We start from the raw sequence: 21,741 nt of genomic DNA on the forward strand, positions 1-21,741 counted from the left end.
TTAATGATATATTGCCCATTTTGTTCAATAACCTTTTGCCATCTTTCAGTAAGCTTCATAATTGTTTGTTCATAGAAGGATTTGTCTTTATTGGAGAAAAGCTGAACAAGGTGCTGATTTACAGCCTCATCTGAATTGAACATTATAACACACAAGGAGTTTTGAAGAGAGCGAAACAAGTGGAAGTCTGACAGAGTAAGGTCAGGTGAGCATGGTGGGTGTGGCAACATATCCCATCCAAGCTCCAGTATTTTTTTTTTTTTCAGCTGAGCCATCCTGACACCTTTTGGCAGCTCAGCGCCTGCTCAGCTCAGGCTGGGACTTGAACTGCTGTTGCTTAGAGCTCAAACTCTTGACAAGCTCCAGTAATTTTTGATGGGTGATCAAACTTGTGTGTGGTCTCACGTTGTCGTGATGGAACACAACTCCTTTAAAATTTACAAGGCTCTGGACGTTTCTGGATGATGGATTCTTTCAAACTGTCCAATTGCCGACAGTACACATTTGAATTGATTGTTTGGTTCCTTGGTAGGAGCTCGGAAAACACGACACCTTTAAAATCCCACCACACTGAGAGTGTAACCTTCCTCTGATGAATGTCTGCTTTCGATGTCGTTTGAGGCGAATCATCACATCGGGACCAAGACCCTTTGTGCACCACATTATTGTAAACAATCCACTTCTCATCACCAGTTATCAGTCGCTTAAAAAAATAGTTTTTCTTACATTTAATGAGCATATTACAGATGCTTATATGCGCCATCAAATGAAATTCTTTTGAGTTCATGCAGAACCCAAATATTGAGCTTGCTTATGTATCCCAGCTTCTTAAGGTGGCCGTGAATGCTTGAATGATGGATGTTCAATGTTTCTGCAATCCCTTGTGTCGTGTAACATGGGTTTGATTCAATCAATGCCTTTATTTCTTCGCCATGAACCTCGATGGGCCTCCCTAACCAAGACGCACTGTTGAGATCAAAATCATCAGCACGGAATTTCGTGAACCATCATTGGCACTGACGTTCTTGTAGAGCATTGTCACCGTAAACTTTATGCAACTTTTCACAAGTTTGACGTGCATTCTTCCCTTTATGGAAGTAAAACAGTAAAATATGGCAAAAATGCATAGTTTGGTCTTCTATCTTCAACTTGTTGTAAAATATCCAAAACTCAACCAAATCACTCATTTTTTTTTAGAATGAAGATAGAACTGTCAGCTGTCAAATGATATAGAAATAACATAGATGTGAATGAGTCTCGTACTTCCAAAAATGAACTAGTGCCATCTGTTGCAAACATGCATCATAACTTTTCCAACAACATACATATATATACACACACACACACACACGCACACACACATATACAATTATTACCCCACATTGGTATTTTGAAGATTAATGAATGATTTTCCTTCAATACTGTAGGCTGTGAAAGATGAAATAAGTCAAAACATCCATTTAGATTTACAGATACATGGCAGGTATTCTAAGTACTGCAAAGTTATCCTTTCATCCTCCATTTCTGTCTTCTCTTTTTCCACTGTTATGCCTTTCTTCCACTTTATACATTTTCCCAATTTCCTACAATAATTCCCCTTACCTTGACTAAGTGAATGATTCTGAGCACAGACAGGAATTCTAATCCTAAAGGAGTACATCATATCCTCCAGGATTCCACAGTATTTCTACATGTGCCCTCCACTATGTAATTTAGCATTTACATACTACTAAATGTAAGAGGGCTTATGAACCACTGCATTAAACAGCAAAAAACTTTGACAGAGGAACCTTTTTGTCCAAAGAATGACAACATTGGTGACTTAGACTTGGGTTCTAAGGGGCATATAAGTAATAAATGGCTACAATTCTGTTAGGCATCTACTTCCATATTTTGACATCCCCTCTAGAATGTGAGCTTCTTGAGGACAGGAACATTTTTATTTCTCTGGTTGTTATTAATATTTTTTGAAAAATGTTTATCACATTCTCAATGGCTGACACTGGGCTGGCACAAAATAGGTGCTCATTAAATAAAGATTGACTGAGTGACTGATACTTATCAGGGAATAAACTGAATTGTGACCAACAACATTTACTTCTAAATTTTCTAAGGTTTTATAACTGTATTTTACAAATAGAAGGAGGATACTATATATATATATATATATATATATATATATATATATATATATTTCAATATTATACAACTAAAATAGAAAGAAAGAAATGAAATACATTATTATTATTTGACTCACACATCCATTGGGTCAATTAATTCTGACTCTTCGTTTCATAGCAACTCTATCATGCTTTTTACTTAAATCATTTTTATTTACAGTTTCCTCTGCCAGCCATGTTTTGAAAAGGTCCTATGCCTTTCCCAGATATGATTCTAGGCAGAGTAACTTTTTTGCTAAAATTTAATAAGATTTCAATTTTTTACCCTGTTTTTCTATTTCTCTCAGAAGCTGTCAAAGTAAACTACATTGTGCTCATTTTATCAAAAAAGCTCAAAGTCTGTGGCTTAGTCATAGGAAAACGAAGCAAATTGATGCAAATGGAAATTGACTTTTTTACTCCCCAGAACAGATGCCTAATTTCTGAGGTGCCTGTTGTATGTGAAAATTTTTCCCACACTGCTCTACGTCATTCCTGTAGAAACTTTAAGATTCTTTAAAAGTATCTACAAAATTAGGTGAAGGGTAAAATTATGAATTTCCCACTTGGAAGAAAGTGGCTTAAATTCTATCCAATTATTTGCCATGACAACCAGCTAAACACAAAAGGGCTAGAATGGATGTAGAGTACTGCCTCTATAATCATCACTGTATGTCCTTCAAATCATGGATATGCAGCACCACTATCCTCGGCTACTTCAGGGCCATAAGCCTACACGGTAATTACATGCTTTGGAACACTCCACTTAAGTGCATCAATAATATAGTGAGCGAATGTGTTCTTTAATTCTGCACCTGTAAATGGAGGGAAAAATACAGAAAATATCTCTATCAAAAAATAAATTAAAAGGGAGAAAAATAAATTAGCCAAATTATCTTTAAGCTGCTTTGTGAGGTCTCCCTCTAAAACTCAGATGGTTAATAATTCAAAGTTTACCATACATATAATCAAATGATAAAATATCTCTGCTTAAGTGACTGAAAAGATTAGGACATGGGAAAATGAATTATGAAAAACAGAAACTCCCAATTAAGCGTAATATTTTATCTTTAAAGTACCTATTTTGACCGTGCATTGTAAAATCCCAGGCTACCTTTCCCCTCCATTGCCACATCTCTATATAACTGCTATTAACGGGATTTAGGGGATAACACCTACTACTTCATGACTTCCAACACAAGAGTTAACGCATCATGGCATTACAAAACTGTATCGCTCTGCATGCTATTTATAATATATTTAATACATTTTAGAATGAGGTGTGTGTGTGTGTGTGTGTGTGTGTGTTATGGACTTGAAATTCTTGTTTTTCTCAGAAATGGAAAGTTAATATAGTCAATCCAACAGAAATGATACAAGTATAGTGAGAATAAGTAGTTGGTGTAAAACTGTAAGACCTTTCTCCCACCTACATGTTCTAATGAAATAAAATGGCTAATTCCTTAGAATCCACAATTTCTTTTGAAACTAAAATATTTTTGAGGGACTCATTTCCTATATTCTTGTAGAATTTCAGAAATTCTTATAAAAATTATTCACAGAATTTATAATAAAGTTAACATTCTTAATATTGGAAATAAGTTTTTGAGTCGGTCCATCCTAAGTTTTTCCACTTAAGAAAATAAGAAAAAAACCCTACAGAAATCTATATAATAGGTAACAATGTTTCTTATGCAAATTAACCAACATTTTTAATGAAGATACTCAATGTGAAATGTCTCTGTATATTGACTTCAAAATTTGAGTGCTATGTAAATAATAGCCATAATTTCAGAAAACCTCATAAAACTTGGAAAAATTACATATGTTATGGTCCAACATTCATAAAGGAAACAGAAAGTGTGTACTACTAAACAAAAATAGAGTGCCTTGCGTCAAAAAAATAGTTATTCCAGAACGAGGTTGTATTTGCTTTTCCTTGTCATTTTAGATTTGTAAATTAATGGATGTGCATTTGTCTTACTAAATTAATATTCAATACATGAGTGTGACCTGTGTTCTGTTAATTTCTACACATTTACTTCTTAGAAATGACCATATTTCTAAATTTTGCTTTTAGGACCAAGAATATTTATTTTCTCCATTATGTAATAAATATGCAGTTTTTTTCCTAATAAAAAATATCTTTTGAGAAAACATGGAATTTAACTTGCTATTTAGCAATGCTAGCTAAATAACAAAATCATTACTATATTTTCAAAGCTTGAAACAGCAACTTCATCAAAGGGTTTCAATCAACACTTATCAGAATTATGTATTTAATATTAACTGCTTCTTCTTGATCTTGGAGTTCTGGAGATTTTTACTGGTTCAGACAGTAGATTTTGAAATTTGTATGCAATTGCTATTTAATACACATACCCTGCAACTAAAACAGTATTCTATTATATACTGAAGCTACCATTTTAAAGTTTGACTGTTGGCAGGATGCAAACTACATTAATTTGGCAATGAACCATCAGCACACTAAATCCAAGATGAAACATCAGTTGTTTTTTGAAGGAATACAGATAATCACGTGAGAGTTCAAACTTATTAGTATTTACAGTTTCCTTTTTCTTGCTGACATGAACATACATATGAGCAGGTCAATTGTTTGCAGCCATGTAAAAATGCATACTGCTGAAACTTGGATTACACAATGTAGATTGAAGTACTACAGGTAAATTTCAAGACCCGGAGATGTTTAAAGATAGAAGTACTGGCAAAACATTTCTAAAATCAAAGTAAAGACTCCCTTGGAATACCTTATTAATGGCATATACAGCAAGAAATAAAAGTTGAAATGTTTGAGTGTTCAAATGACCCAACATCCAATGGTTTTGTGTGTTTGTTTTTATTTGTTTGTTTCTGTTTGGTTTGGTTGTGTCTTCCTGATTAGGTGGTAATTGATAATATTGAAGCAAGACAATCCTAAAAATTTAGATCACTTACTTGGCCTACATCTGTGATCTCAATGAAAATCTTAACAAGAATGTCACCTTTGAACAGGCAACCGAGTGTGAGATATTAATCAGACATATAGAAACTATCTCTTGGTGTCATCTAGTGGTTGTATTTTATCACTGCATAAAAGAAATGCCTTAACTGGTTTTCTGAGTCAAGATTCTTTTATTGCATTTGGTTCTGACTGACTGGAGTAAAAGAAGCTGCCATTTTTAACAGACAAGGGAAGGTTTTAGCAATCAAGCCTTTCTAGGCGCTTCACCCTGGCCCTTTGCTGTGCCTTCTTATAAGGTCAAGACACATCGATGGAGAGCTCAGTTATCGTACACTGGTGTGAAGGTGCTGTCTGCTGCCCCATTTAGGCTGCATGACTGAGTGACTGGGTGTTGTTAAGGGACAGACACAGCCAATACACAAGGTATTTTCTCTTAGCTGGCTGAGCAGCACTCAGGGGATTCTGACAGACTGAGCTGACATGCTAACAATCTGATTGCAGATGGCCATGGTAGAAGCCTCCGAGTGAGAGAGAAGCGTCCCCTGACCCTCCTGTCATCTACTCTCTCAATCTCTATCCTAGGATAGCACACTGCACAACTATCACAGGGAAAGGTGACATAGTAAAAATAACTTATCCACAAATGTGCTGAAATGTCATCTCTAATGTTATAGTTCCTTTAAGACGAACTATAATTTCTAATAGAACTTTTCAGTTTTGAAAAGAAAGGGCACCAAGGCTGGGTTGACAGAAATAAATTATCCAGATAATTAAGGCTAACTACTCCACTTTCTCTCACTCCCTGGCCCACGCACAGACGATAATAGGGCTCAATTATTTATAATTCAGGAATTTTTTTTTCTTTAAAAAAAGGATTTTCTGTAAAACTGGTGTTTCAATGGCTCAAAATTATAATCATTAAGGAAGCAAATTACTAACAAATTGTAATCACAAAATTTACTAATTTTAAATTATTAGTTTCTGTTATTGTGTCCAATGTAACAAAGATAAAGCATGATAAAAGATAATGGGAAAAAAATGAATGTGACACTTCATTCTCAGTTTCCCATGATTACCTGATATTTTTAAGGCAAATTCTACAGTTTTTTAAGTGACCTTAATGGATTTATCAATATCAACAAGATATTCTTTCAAACACTTCTAGACATTTACTTTATATTATGAGGTGAACATTTCTTTTTCAGAATTTGCCATTATTTTTCATTAATGTTTGCTTTTTCTGTCTATAGGTTTTTTTTATTTCTAGACATCTTATACACAAGCACAAATTGAGGAAAACAGTTAAATGAGAATATGAATGGGGATAAATTTCCTAAAATTTCTATTTGCCTTTGCTATAAAGGAATTTGCTACTGCTTGCTTAAAACACAAATGTATGCAAATTCTTAAAATGCAAATACATGTACTACACATGTAGATACAAGGATGTCTATGTGCATTATATACATAAGTATATGTGTGTAATATAGAGGTCTGAAAATTAAGTTTGCAAACTTGTTGCAACAATGTTGCTAACCTTTTTTGATACCAGAGGATTATTCATTATGAATTTGTACCAACTGGACAAACAGTTAACCAAGTTTACTATTTGGAAGTGCTGAAAAGGCTGCGTGAAAAAGTTAGATGACCTGAACTTCTTACCAACAATTCATGGCTCTTGCATCACAACAATGCACCAGATCACACGGCACTGTCTGTGATGGAGTTTTCAGCCAGTAAACAAATAACTGATTTGGAACACCCTCTCTGCTCACCTGATCTGGCCCCCAATGACTTCTTTCTTTACCTGAAGATAAAGGAAATATTGAAAGGAAGACATTTTGATGACATCAAGGCATCAAGGGTAATACAAGGACAGCTCTGGTAGCATTCCAGAAAAAGAGTTCCAAAATGGCTTTGAAGGGTGGACTAGGTGCTAGTATCGGTGCATAGCTTCCCAAGGGGAGTACTTTGAAGGTGACTGCAGTGATATTCAGCAATGAGGTATATAGCACTTTTTCTAGGGTGAGTTCATGAACTTAATTGCCTGACTTCGTCTATATATCTCCAACAGAAATATTCTCAATTCACACATACATACATACATACATACATTCATCCAAAAATATATCATGCCAGTTAGTGTTTTGCATATACCCTCAAAACATATCACCTTTCTTCTAAACAAAATCACAAGCCTAGATCATTTAATCTTACATCTTATGTGAGAGAGAATCAAGTTTGGTTTACGATCACTCCAATTCTGATCATTGTGCTATATGTTATTTTATCTTATAAAGCAAGTGAGTGAGAATAATGAAATTGTTATGTGGGAGTATATGTGTTTGTATCTTTCATAAATCTCTGTCAGATTTTGATTCCACTTACAGGAACTATCCCAAGTCTGAATCATAACACCTACCATAATTCTAAGTCTATTAATACATTTTCAAAGCCTATTTCCTGGTACTACAGCTAAAATCAGAGCATAGAGAAAAGATTACCTTGACAAATAAAAAGGTAATTTAAATATCTTGCATGAAGAAAATAGGGCTCTGCCTTAAACCCCTTACCTTGATTTCATTTAACCTTTTCAGTAAACAAAATATATACTATCTAATAAGGAAATAGATGAGCTTGTCATATCTAGCAAGTAGAAATTTAGACCTTCTCTGGGTTAATAGAACTACATTTAAACAGGCACAAATATAAGCAGCAGTTGAAACCCTGGTTAATCATCACAAAGTAAGTAAATGTCAATTTAACATAGTTCATTATTCTTAAAAGATATTCTCTGATATTTAAATTGGCTAGGCTAAGTGGCTTATCACATACATTGTTTTGTTCAGTTAGATAGTGATACTTTTGGGAACCAATTCATCCCTGACAAGTCTACTGGAATTCTATTTCATTTTTCTGTAATGTTTAGGTAAATTATGGACAAGGTGGTAGATTAAAAACACTATTCATTTTTTTCCTATCCATGTTATGAATTGCAGTATTCTGTGGTTTCAGTTCCATATTTGCCCAAATGCGGAAGCTGATTTAAAACTCCCTATTTGATAAAAATAGTATTTCTCATTAGTACAACCTCATGACCCACACTCCTCAGTAAATGAATGCAGCTACTAGGCTGTAGTGTAACATTTCATGACTGGCACCTTCATCTCCTATACCTCTTTGTGTTTTCACTTCATCTTTCCAGTAGTGCCTATGCATTGGAATAATTGCCTAAGATTTACAGATTATAAAAACAAACTGATGTTCAGAGAAGCTATGCAAGTCTCTCAAGCTACATAGTAAATTGTGCAACTGTGAGTTCATACAAAGTCTGACTTTTTTATAATTTAGTTTGTCTAGCATATGGATCTGGCTTCCAAAAATAACATAGAATAACCACAAGTTTGTTATATTCAAACCTCTTAAGATAGTTTTCATTTAAAAGAGACAGTTCAGTGCCATGCTTGATTTCTGTTTCTCTAGATTGTCAGCATTCTTCCTTTACTCAACTATTCGTGCAGCTAGTATGGCTGTGTAGCTAAATAATAGTCAACAAGATGAAAGTGTAAGTGTTGTGGACTCCTGGGCTTCTTAAAGAGTGAATATGCCCTCTTTCTGAACCTCTTCCTTCCTTCTATTTAGCAGTTGCTGTGATTGCTGGATTTTAGCCACCGTTTTGCATCATGACGTGACATAGTAAGAATGACAAAGCAATAAGATAGAGCTGCCTGGATCCTGATGGCTCAGACAACATATGAGCTCTGGACTACTCATCTCTGAGCTACTTTTACATGAAAGAGAAATGAAATTCTATCTAATTTCATTAATATTAGTTTTCCATTGTTGCAGTACAATCTACCACAATCCTCATGGCTTCAAACAGCACCCATTTATTATCTCACAGATTCCATGAATCAGGAATCCAAGTATGGGTTAGCTGTGTCTTCTGCTCAGAGTCTTACAAGACTGAAATCAAGGCCTTGACTGTGATTGCAATCTCATATGATGCTAGGAGGCCTCTTCCAAGTTCCTTGGTTTGAATTTAGTTCATGGTGGTTGTAGGACTGAAGTCCACGTTTTCTTGAGGGTCATCTGCCAGGGATGTCTCTCAGACCTTGGAGACTGTCTGGAGGTCTTTGCCACATGGTCTTCTCCATAGGTCCTGTCATAACATGGTAGCTTACTTCCTCAAATCCAGCAGGAGATTCCCTTAGTGGTGTCTCAAATTTATCCTTTCAGGAAGGGCTGACTCCCTTTTAAGGGCTCATCTGATAATGTCAGGCCCACCCAGAATAATTACCTTTGGATTAACTCAAAATCATTTGATTTGATACCTTAATGGTATCTGAAAAATCCCTTAACCTTTGTCTTTTGTACAATTTAATCATGGAACTGAATGATTATATTCATTAGTCCTTCACTCAAGTGTATAGAGAACATACGTCAGGAAGTAGGAATGTCATGGGCCATCTTAGAATTCTGCCTACTACATACAATTGTTTAAGCTATCATTACTTTTTTTTTTTAATATACTGCCAAACCTCACTATAAATAATGCATTGCATGTTACACTTACCTTTAAATTTTATGCAGGAATGTTTGTTTAGATAAATTTGTATCCGTTCTATCACAGACAGAATTGTTTACCAAGTATCTATAGATATATATGAATTTTTGTTTTACACACCACGAAATTTCTTTCTAAATTTAGTACACAAATGCAATAATAATTCTGAATTGACTAGAATGTTTATCCCCTTGTGTTCTATGTTTTTCTGCATTTTAATCAACCTGTTCTACATTGTACTGAATTTTATAAATCACCTCAAATTGGTTTTAGAATTAAAAGATGTAACAATAAAAATAAATATAAGAATTCAAACATGCTTTATTATATTTAAAATGGATGATAAGTTTCATAGAGGGAAGAGGTGAGGAAATTTATTTTCTTTTAATCATTTTCAGTTTTTTCTTTTTATATATTTTATTTAATCCATAATTTAAAAAATTTTTGAATAACCTTGCTGGGAAAATTATATTTGCCTTTAGCTGTCTTTACATTTCCACAGTGAATATAAGTATTTTATTAACTTTTCTACATGATCACTACTTCTCATTAATTGCTTTCCTGAAAATCTCCCACCCCAGAAGTTTCTAAAACTTGCTTGTGACTGAAGAGGTATATTAAATATTATTCTCCCTTTTGCACTTCTTCCAAAGGGGTGAAAAAAAATAACCCCTACTTATGAGTGTTTTTTGTTAAACCACAAGTATATTTTATTTGCCCTACATTAAAATACATATCACCACTCTGGAATCATCCTTATGATTTAGACATTGACTAGATAAATCAGCTATCTTGCAGCAGGATTCACAAACTCAAATGCCTACATGGCCAGGCATGAATTAGGAATAAGTTAAATCAATGAGGTGTGATAAAACAAGGTATCGTGGGGTATGTGATAACCTGGATAGTGAATTTCCCATTTAAAGACACACTCTAAATATCACTGATTCATTCAAGGCCAAGTTTACTAGATCTTCCAATGTACATAAGAAACCCATAACCCAGATTTCTTTGTGAAATAACTCAATTTTAAATGTTAATTTCACATTTCAAAATTTGTAAGTAGAAAACACCACTGCTAAGTGAAGGTGGCCAATGGGTTGACAATGGGCAATTTCTGCTCCAGACAATTCAATTGATTAACAATAGTAAATGTTTTATTGTTGGCTGTGAATACATGTTAGAAGCCTGACACATAAGTGCTATTGAAATATAAGCTAATTCAATTTGATATTTCACAGAGTAATTTCCTTTTTTTCAAGGTCTTTCTCTTTTTATTAAATGATCCATTATGAAGTTACCTAAATTGCATTTGTCTGATGATTAGTGGTGTTGAGCATCTTTTCCTATGCCTATTTGTCATCTGTATGTCCTCTTTGGAGAAATGTCTATTCAGGTGCTCTGCCCATTTTTTCACTGGCTCATTTGGTTTTTTTTGTTATTGAGTTGTATGAGTTCCTTTTAGATTTTGGATATTAGCCTCTTACTGGAGGTGTTGTTTGCAAATATCTTCTCCCATTTGGTTGGTTGCATCTTTATTTTGTCAATGGTTTCTTTTGCTGTGCAGAAGCTTTTTAGTTTGATATAGTCCCATTCATTTATTTTAGCTTTTACTTCCCTTACCTTTGAGGCCAAATTCATAAAATCCTCTTTGAACCCAAGGTCCATAAGTTTAGTACCTATGTTTTCTTCTATGCAGCTTAGTGTTTCAGGTCTTATATTTAGGTCTTTGATCCACTTTGAGTTAGTTTTGGTACACTCACAAAAATTAGAATATAAAAAACATTTAATAAGTATCAGTTAAATGATGGATTTTAAAATTATTGCATATTTTCAATAAAGGTAGGTATTCTGTGTGTATTTGGTTTTTATGTTGTATCCTATGCCTAGAATTGTTTTTCCTTTCCCCTTTCAACTGTCAATCAGAGGTATGTCTCTTCATTTACTCTGTTACTGACTTAGTTTAGGTCTTGAATACCTCTTCACTAGGCTATTACAATAGTAACTTAACTAGTATTTTTTTTATCCTACTGGTACGTTCTCTAATCCATCATTAGCACAATGCACAAAGCACTCTATGATCTTTTTGTCTTCCTCTTTTTCTCTTCATCATTTGCATTAGTTATCTATCATGGCATATCAAATTACAGACCTGGCAGCTTAAAACAACACAATTTATTATCTCACAGTTTCTGTGGGTCAGGAGTCTGGCATGACTTAGTTGCATCTGCTACTTAGGGTGTCATAAGGCTACAATTAAGGTACTGGTCAAGGACAGGTTCTCACCAGGAGACAACACAAGGGCAAGGATCCCTTTTCAAGGTCATTTATGTTGTTTGCAGAATTCATTTCCTTAAGGTTGTAGGACTGAGGTATTCAGCTTCTTGCTGGCTGTTGGCTAGAGGCTGTCCTCAGCTACTAGATGTTGCCCATGATTCTTTGCCACATGGATTTTCTCAAAATGGCTACTTATTTCATCAAGCCAACAAGAAGAGTCTCCTATCAAAATAGATGTCTTATATAATGTCACAAAATCTCAGGAGAGCCAACCTATCACCTTTGTCACTTTCTATTGGTTATATTCTGCACACACTCAAGGGGAAAGGATCACACTATGGTGTAAAGACCAGAAGGTGGGGATCATGTGGCAGAGGGCATCACCTGAGAGTCCCTCTGTCACACCATTCTTAAGCTCTACCTATACCAAAGATTCTGCATTGTTTTATATGCTGTGTTTGTGCATACTTTTCTTTTTATTTGGTTTATCATTTCTATACATATTGCTAGGCAAAATCTCATCCTGCCAAAATAAATTTTTTTACTTTTTTTTTTTTTAGCTGAGCCATCCTGCCACTTGTTGGCAGCTCAGCTCAAGCCGTGAATTGAACCAGCGACCCTGTTGCTCAGAGCTCACACTCTCGAACAAGCTCTTAACCAACTGAGCCACTCAGCCAGCTCCAAACTTCTGTTACTTTGTAAAACAGATTTTGCTGAACCTTCTAAAAAAGGATATATTATAGTCCTCTGCTTCTCTTTTGTACTTTTTACTTGATATTTTTCTTTTTCTTTTTTTTTTTAAGATTTTTATTGGGGAATTGGGGGATGGGAACAGCACTGGGGAATTGGGGGAAGGGGAACAGAGAAGTTGCTGTCGCTTTGTTCTTCAGTCTAGTTGTGGAGGACGTTGCTTCACCGGCCCAAGTTGGCACCATCATTGCACTCTTCCTGGGCGAGACAGATCAGTCACCCGCTTCTGGACAGCCACTAACTGCGGCTGCTGGCCGCTCACGCTGGCTGCTGGCTACACACGATAGCCCATGGCAACCCACTGCAGCATGGGCTGCAGCCTATGCCGTCACTGGCAACTCACGACAGCCCAGCTCCAGGTTGAGCTGTTGTTGAGCATCTTAGCTGTGGAGGGTAGTGTCACTGGCCCTGATATGTGGGATTCGAACCGGGGCCCTCTGGCATCCCAAGCCAGCTCTTAACCATCGCGCCACTCAGCTGGCCCTTGATATTTTTCTTATACTTGTCGTAATGTATTACAAAACATTTGTTTAGTTGTCTGCTTCTCCTACCTTTATAACATTACAGAAATGGGGCTCATACCCTAATTATATTTCAGTTTCCAGCATTTCGCACAGAGCCTAACTCCTAATAAGTTGGTTGAATAAATACTTTAATGATTTCCTAGAAGAAGAAAACTTCCAAATAGTCCATGTGTTGGCCGTGTATTAATTAAAGGTTTAAAAAAACCCCAACTCATTTTAACCATGTCAGTTTACTCTCCATTGGCAAAACAATAGATTTTGTTTCTATAGGGTATTCCTTGCCTCTCCTTTTGTTCTAAAACCACAGGGTCACCTTTCTTCCATGTCCCAAATAGACTTTGGTCTTTTTGAGTAACAACAGTTTTATCTCTTACCTTAGAAATAGAGATCTCCATTTCTATATCTATATCTATATCTATATCATCTATATCTATCTATATCTATATCTGTATATCTGTATCTATTGATTTATATATCATCTCTATCTCTATCTGTCTCTGTCTCTATCTCTATCTCTAACAACAACAACAAAAAAACTCTTAATAAAAACTCCCTCTCAAAAAAAAAATGTGAGAAAGCAGACTAAGCTCTCTAAAAAAGCCATGTAAGACAATATCATTAGCTTACTTGCAAATATTCACAAGGAAAACAGGACACATCTTTTCCTACCAATGTAGGTTCTGTTACAGCAACTGTTTTGATATGAATATATTTCAGTAAGATAACAGATACAGGAGCTACTTTCTTTCTATTCAGACTTTCTTTTTCAGTTTTGTAGAAATATTTCCAAAGCATCTGTTATGTTAAATTCTGGTTTTCTACTCACTGAATACTGTGATAACAGAACCACAGGGGGGAAAAAAGAATCATGTAAAAAAGCACAAGACACGTGTTTAAAGAATTAAATGTCTATTATCAGAAAATGTTAATGCTGAATAATAATAGCCATAAAAATCTGTGGTTCCCTTGTCTGGCTTCCTTGTTCTTTTCAATCTTTGAAATTACCCTTCTCCTATCAGTAAGGAGAAGTCTTCTTTTGGTAAATATCACAACCAAATTATTAAGTATTAAAATGACAAATAAAGCAGTTTTTGCTATTAAAAACAAAGGAAAATTTGTGCTATTTAAATATTGTCCTTTTTTTGTTCCCATGTTGTAAAAACCTGCAACTTTAGCCAGTTAAGGCTACTGAAAATTTACAGTAACTATTACAGCCTCTTCATCTAAAGGAAGACAGAAATTTTTTATTGCTCACAGAAATATAGAAAATAAAGATAATTGCCAAGTTTAATCTTTTATTGATGATGTTGTACTTTAAATTAAACCTTCCATTTCATAAATATTTATCAACATCATGAAACTAATTAACGGAAGGTATCCTGTAAAATGTTACTTTCCAAAACCCCTCATATTATTTCATATTCATGATTATATTATAGTCTTCACAATGTACAATCTGTTTTTTATAGACAAAATTTATGATTTGTAACGATAACATTTATAATGGTTTTAAATTTAGTTTTAGATTAACTTTTTACTGGACAATCAAGAGATAACAACAAAATTCCCTGCTACTAGAAAGTATAAAGTATTTCTTTTAATATTTTCATTATTATTTCTATTGTAATGTTTACAATTATATTGTAATATCATTATTGTTATTATGGAGGATACTGAGTTTTTCTTTTGGAATTTGTGCAGTGCTTTTGTTTTAAGCTCTAGAAAAAAAATGTATGGAATATAAATTCAGCTGAACACAGGAGAGATTTATGGTTGATATTAAAGGGTGACAGAAAAAAAGGACTGTAAGTGAATTTTATTTTTATATTCAATTTTAATTTAATTCAACATATTTTATTTCTGTGAAAAAATGCCACAGCTTTTTTTCTGAGAGTAGTTATCACTAGGAGATGGATTACTTTCTATCTTATATATTTTTATGTTATATGCATTCTATATTATATAATATTACTTTCTATATTTCTGTAATATTGAATTTACATGACTTCATAATTTCTTTTCATGTAGAATAAAGATTTTAAGAAGCAATAATAAAAATGTACATGACTATTTTAATAGATCATTACAAATGATATGATAAAATTCATATGATTCAAAATATAATTTAAATGCTGGAACTGCTAACTTTAACAGTAAAGATTAGAGAAAGGAAAAAATAGCAAGTTAGCTTTCAGCAATGTATTTTTATATTACCTAGTCTTCATTTAACAATAAATCATAAACATCTTTCTATGTTAATAAATGTACTTCTACAATTTCAGTTTAAACAGATCCATGGTAAAGAAATGACTATTTAGCCAATTACTTTTTTAATATTTCAATTTTTTATTTGTAAAAATACTGTTCTGATGAATCTGTTTGTTCCTAAATAACTAATATCAGGTAGGACAATTTCCTCGCTAGACAATAGCTGAACCAAAGGATCTTTTTTTTTCTTTAAGCTTTTGGCTTATAGTTTGCTTTTTTGCCTTCTAGAAGAGTTGCACCAAGTCATATTCCCATCTTAATACGTATAAAGTTCTGTCTTCCACGTGCATATATGCACGTGGAAGAGAATGTGAGAATACATGTATGCTGATTTCATATAAAAAGTTTATTATTTTAAAAATATGTATTTGATTATGACAGGTGTTAAGTACTTTTTGTATGTTTATATGTCATTTCTTGTTTCTTGTTAGTTATACCATCATATTATTATTACCCACTTTTCCTAGGAGTGCTGGCTTTTTCCATTTGAGCAATAAAAGCTCTTTATATATTATTGGGAGAAACCCTTTTTTTGTCAATCTTGCCATAAATAATTTTCAGTTTGTATTTGCTTTTTAAAATCTATTCATGGTTTGTTTGGAAATGCAGATGTTTATAAATTATATAATCAAATGCATCTATATTTTATGAGTTTTATGCTTAAATGGCTTTGCTACATAATTATTTAGAAATGTACATTCTATTTTAGGCCTTTTGTAATAATTGCCTCAATCTTCTTTTTTGTGTTTAAATTTTTGAACATTTGATTTCAAAACAGTTATATTCTCATGGAAAGTTGCAAGCTTAGTATGGAGCCCCATGAACCTTTCAACAAACTTCCTTCAAACATAACATCTTATATAACTACAATACAATATCAAAACCAGGAAATTGACATTTATACAACATTGTTAACTAGATTATAGCATTCAGATCTCAGCAGGTTTTATATTTTTGTGTGTGTGTGCATGCGCATGTGTGTAGTTCTATGAACTTTCATTGCATGGATGCATTCATGTAACCACCACCACAATTGAGACATGGAACTGTTCTATCATCACAAAGGGATTCGCCTGCACGACACCAGTTCTCATCCCCTCACACCTTGCTGCCAGCAAACCACTAATGTGTTACTCATCTATACTACTGTCATTTAAAGAATGTTCTATAAAGGGAATCATGGATAATGTAATATATTTTGATTGGCTTTTTTCCCTTAAGTTTATGAAAGGTATATATTTCTTTCATTGTTTTATCTTAATACCGCCTCTTCTTATATATTGTTCCTTAATATTTATTTAACTTAGCTTTTATTAATCTATGCTGTTAACCATTTGGTTGAGTGGGGTGGGGTGTGTTAGAAGCCTCCAACTCCCTCCCCTATCCAGATGAGGTATTATAAGGACTATTTCATGCTTCCCTCCAGCTGTGACCTGGCCTTTGACTCTACCAAGGGATCTTCTAGCCCTTCTAACCCTAAAACTAGTTAGAGATGTTCTACCTTGAGGCAGTTGTGTTTACCTTATAGGTTGTAAGAGCAGGGGCTTATTATAAACCATACATAAAATTATGGGTTGAAATTTTATTTTTTCTTTTCTTTTTGTAATGCAATAAAAGACTCTTTCAAAGTATCTTCAATCATTAAAATTAATTTCTTGGGCAATTCCCCAGTGAGCTCCTAAATGATCCTGATACAGGTCTGCTTTTTCTGATATGTTTAATATTCCATGTTCGTAAGAGATTTAAATTTCAGAATCATTTAACATATGCATAGTCTGTCAGGGGGATAAAGATGTTTACACTAATTGCTGTCAACTTCAGGGATTCTTAAATATGTGTTTTCTCCTATTGATTTTCTAGTCTCTCTCCTATTAAAAAAACAGCTATGTTTATCATTTCTCATTTTGGGGATCTGAAAGCCAGGAATTACAGTGGCTCCAGTGGTGTACTCTCCGGAGAGTTGAGGAACGTGAGAATTACTTTCTTATGGGCCATTTTTCTAGTCACAGTTAATACTAATTTAAAAGGTAAATTCTTCTACAAATTTATGTAAACTATGGGGGTGTTAAAGATGGTAAAATGCATGATTTTGAGGGGGCACATTAAATTGCACTTTTCTCTCACCTGTGTTCAGAACCTACTAAAAAATAATGCTAGTGAATCTACAGATTGGAGCATCAAAATAATTTCTTGATTATTAATAAAAATTGAAATGAACACTGTGGCTTGGAAGAAACACCAAATGTACAATCTAATATGGCAATGGACCAACATAAGCTGCCCATTGAGAGGATTTTTTTTTTGATCTTCATGTAGAAGTGCAAACCAACTTGGAATATAATAAATTAAAATCAAGCTGCTGTAAAAGTGATGGTGTGAGTCACTATTCTCTGCCTCTTGCTAGTTGTGAGACTTGGTAAAACTACATAACTTCTCTAAGCATCAAATTTTAAATATGTAAAATGGTCATTATAATAGGCCCTACTTTACAAGTTTGTTGTAAGGATTAAATGATGCACTTCATGTCCAGTCATCATTATAGTACTTGACACATGGCAAACATTCAATGTATAATAGGACAAAGCAATGTCTCTACCACAAGCAGTGTGATCTCATATGTACCAGGAACTGGGTGATGTTTGATACTTCCATGCCAAATTTAACTCTTGGTCTAACTGTCTAAAATTACTTATATGTTCGGTTGGTCTGGGAGGTTAAAGGATTGAGAAGAATTAGGTTGACTACATTGTTGACTCTTGCTATTTATGGCTTTTAGTTTCTAGAAAAAAAAATCTGACTCTTGTCCAAAAATAAAACTACTGTAAAAATATGAAGTCACTTAGAATATCAAAGGCAATTGCTAAGGGTTCAGAAGCAAAAACTGATCTGCAGCTGAAATGAAGGAATATGTCAGCCATTTAATTTCATCTTTGTACTCTGCAGCCCTTCAGAGAGGAAAACCCATTTGATTGTATTTAAGTCATGTTCTTGCCTCTTGGCTATAAAGGTGGTGAGAGAAAGGCTCCAAAAGAAGTTTTCAAATCAGACTTCCCTAGAGGGGGACCAATGAGGACAACCTAAAGCAACTTAACGTAGCAACTTCCCAAAATTGCACATGGTAGAGGAGAGGTAATTCTGCATATGGAAATTGAAGGGTGTTAGAAAGAGCTCATTGGTTTCAGATACCCTAGGAGGCAACACATAGCTCTTGTGGGGACGTTTTCCTAGTTAAACACCATTTAAAATCCCAGATTAGATGATCTATTGGAGTGATTCTCTTCTGAACTTTAACCCATGTATTGCTGTCAGTATAAGTAACACTTTCAATAAAATATTCAGTTTATTTTTTTCCAAGATAAAATTTTCCACTGAAAAACACATTAGATTCTTTGGAGTATATAATCATGGAAAGAACACCTCTTTTCTATCCTGACAGCACAGACTTAGCCAACCTCTAACTTCAATAGAAGGAATTAATGTCCATTTCTGGGACAATGTTGCAAAATTAATTTTCATCTCTGTTTCTACATTGTTACTTAGCCCTTCTAGATTCATTCATTCATTCATTCATTCATTCATTCATTCATTCAGCTGGTTACTTAGCAGGTAAGTTAGCTACAGAGGATATTGTGTCCATTAGAGTAACTAGGGAGTTCTCAGGGGCTTTGGGGACTGATAATAATCAGGAACTACAGTCATTTGCCACTCAATGATGGGAACGTGTTCTGAGAAATTCACTGTCATTGTGTGAACATTATAGACTACACCTACACAAACCTACATGGTGCAGCCTAGCTGTATAGTACAGCCTATTGCTTCTAGACTACAAACCTGCACAGCATGGTACTCAACAAAACACTAGAGTAAATCAAGCACAAGAGAAAACGATGCAATCCAAGAGATGAAGTAAACACGAGATATATGAGGTTGCTGCCAGCATAACACTGCACACTGTTTTACAGCAAACTTTTTATTAAGTAGAAAGTGTACACTCTCCGATAATGATAAAAGTATAGCATAGTAAATACATAAACCAGAATAGTCTTTTATTATCAAGTATTATATATATATATACTTATATGAGCTATACTTGTATATGACCAGCAGCTCAGTAAGTATGTTTATACCAGCCTCACCACAAACATCTGAGTAATGAAATGTGTTGAGCTACAACATTAGGAGGGCTATGATGTCACTGGGCGATAGGAATTTTTCAGCTCTAGTATATTCTTAAGGGACCACCATCATATATGTGATCTGTCATTGACTGTAATGCCATTATGCAATGCATGACAGCACTTTATTGTTCTAAATCCTGACTCTATCTGCTATGTTATTTCTTGGAATATATTTGACCCCAAGATAATTCCTTATTTTACTTTATTGGTCTTTTTATTTTTTAATTTTTAAAAGGGCCCAAAACAGTGGTGCATTTTATAGTTTTCTGAAGTGTTCTTAATTAACTTCATGGCTAATACAACTAGAGTAATACTGAAGAAACACGATACATATTTTCTAATATTAAGTAGGTAAATAACACATTTTAGTTTTTATTGCGATGGCTTTTTGTGTACAGTGCAATTGGAATAAATATAGCAAAATTATTTTCCAAAATGTTACTTAGTCATTCTTATGCTAAGAGAAAAATAAATATAATAATATGATGTATACATCAGTTATTTTTACATCAGATATATAGTAGTTATACATCAGCTACAGATATTTTGTGATCTGGAATTCATTCTAGTTTTATAATTACACTTCCAAAAATTAATATTTCTATTCAAACAGAACATTTAGGGGCACTTTAAAATCTCCTTATCACACTCAATTAAAAACTATATTCAACATGTCAGAATCCTTATCAAATGTTAAGTAGTGTACAGGAAAAGAAATTTCTGAGTATCTAAACACCAGTTGAGAATTAAATTGCTCCTCAGCATCAATTAGTATATGAAACAAAATACCTTTGTTATAACTCTATTTTCTTACTATTTCAGTTTTACAAAGTTGGTTTACCTTTCCACTCACTTGTGGATATCCTTGTTTAAATCGGCGACGAAATAAAAACATTTATTGAAATAAATGTTTACTCTTAAAATTTTTTGTCTTTACATTAACTAGGTTGAGACAAAATTGCTATATTCTAAATGTCCACTAAAAAGCTTAAAAATGCCATGGATTAAAATGTAAATATTTTCTTTGGTACTTGTGATGCAAAAATATAAGAGTCTTTGAATGCCCCACTGTTCAGGGCAAAGTAATGTCTGTACCACATCCAATATGATCTCACGTGTACTAGAAACTGGAGAGTTTAAAAGCCCTTCTATTCTTTCCCTTTCAGTAACTGCCTTCACCCTTCGGGGCCACACTTTCATGTGCCAGACCCAGTGGAGCTGTGTTAACATTAGCACAATCCCCCTGACAGAAAAATCAGATCAATTATAAGCCGGTTCTTTACTGAGGTAAACAGCTTTAAGGACTGACTGGAAACTCACTTGACAAAATAAATATATATTTGTTACCCTAGCCTTGTTTATCTCTCATACCTGTTTTCTTTTTAATAACATAAAGAAACCTCAGTCTTAATATAATTTTGAATGTAATTTTATTTTTTTAAAAAAGCTCTCTTTCACGTCACAAAATTAAGTTCACCTCAGATGGGTTTTAAAAAAGACAGAAGGGAACTGATGTGTGCTATGTGTGTCCTCTCCTTTCATCTACTGGAAAATCCTGTGATGACGAGGCCCATTTTATTCGTGAGTCTTTTCTATAAGGATTACACAATATGTATTCCTGTAAATGGTATCTATGAAACCACACTTTATCTGTTTGGTCTCCTTTGTCCTCCAAAACAACCTCATGAAAGGGCATTGGCCCACTTTCACAGAGGGGGAAACTGAGGCATAGAGATGTTCAGGAATATATTCCAAGATAATCGCCCACCTAGTGCACTTGTCAGGGTTTTAACTTAGGCCTTTTGAACTTCAAAGTCAGTATTTTTTTTTTATATCTCTGCCTCATCAGTTGGATGGTTCTATTAGGAGTGTATGTGTGCATTCTGACAAAAATTAACAAAAATCTGCCAGGTATCAATTAAGAGCAGGCCATATTTCCTCAGCATGAATAGTTTCTGATTTTAAAATAAAATCTAATTTCTCTCATCAGATGAAAGAGAACATATTTACATGAACTTCCTACACAGTTGAATAATAAGGGATAAAAACACCCTAC

The sequence above is a fragment of the Hipposideros armiger genome, unplaced genomic scaffold (assembly GCF_001890085.2).
Source record: "Hipposideros armiger isolate ML-2016 unplaced genomic scaffold, ASM189008v1 scaffold_60, whole genome shotgun sequence".
Classification (NCBI taxonomy): Eukaryota; Metazoa; Chordata; class Mammalia; order Chiroptera; family Hipposideridae; genus Hipposideros; species Hipposideros armiger.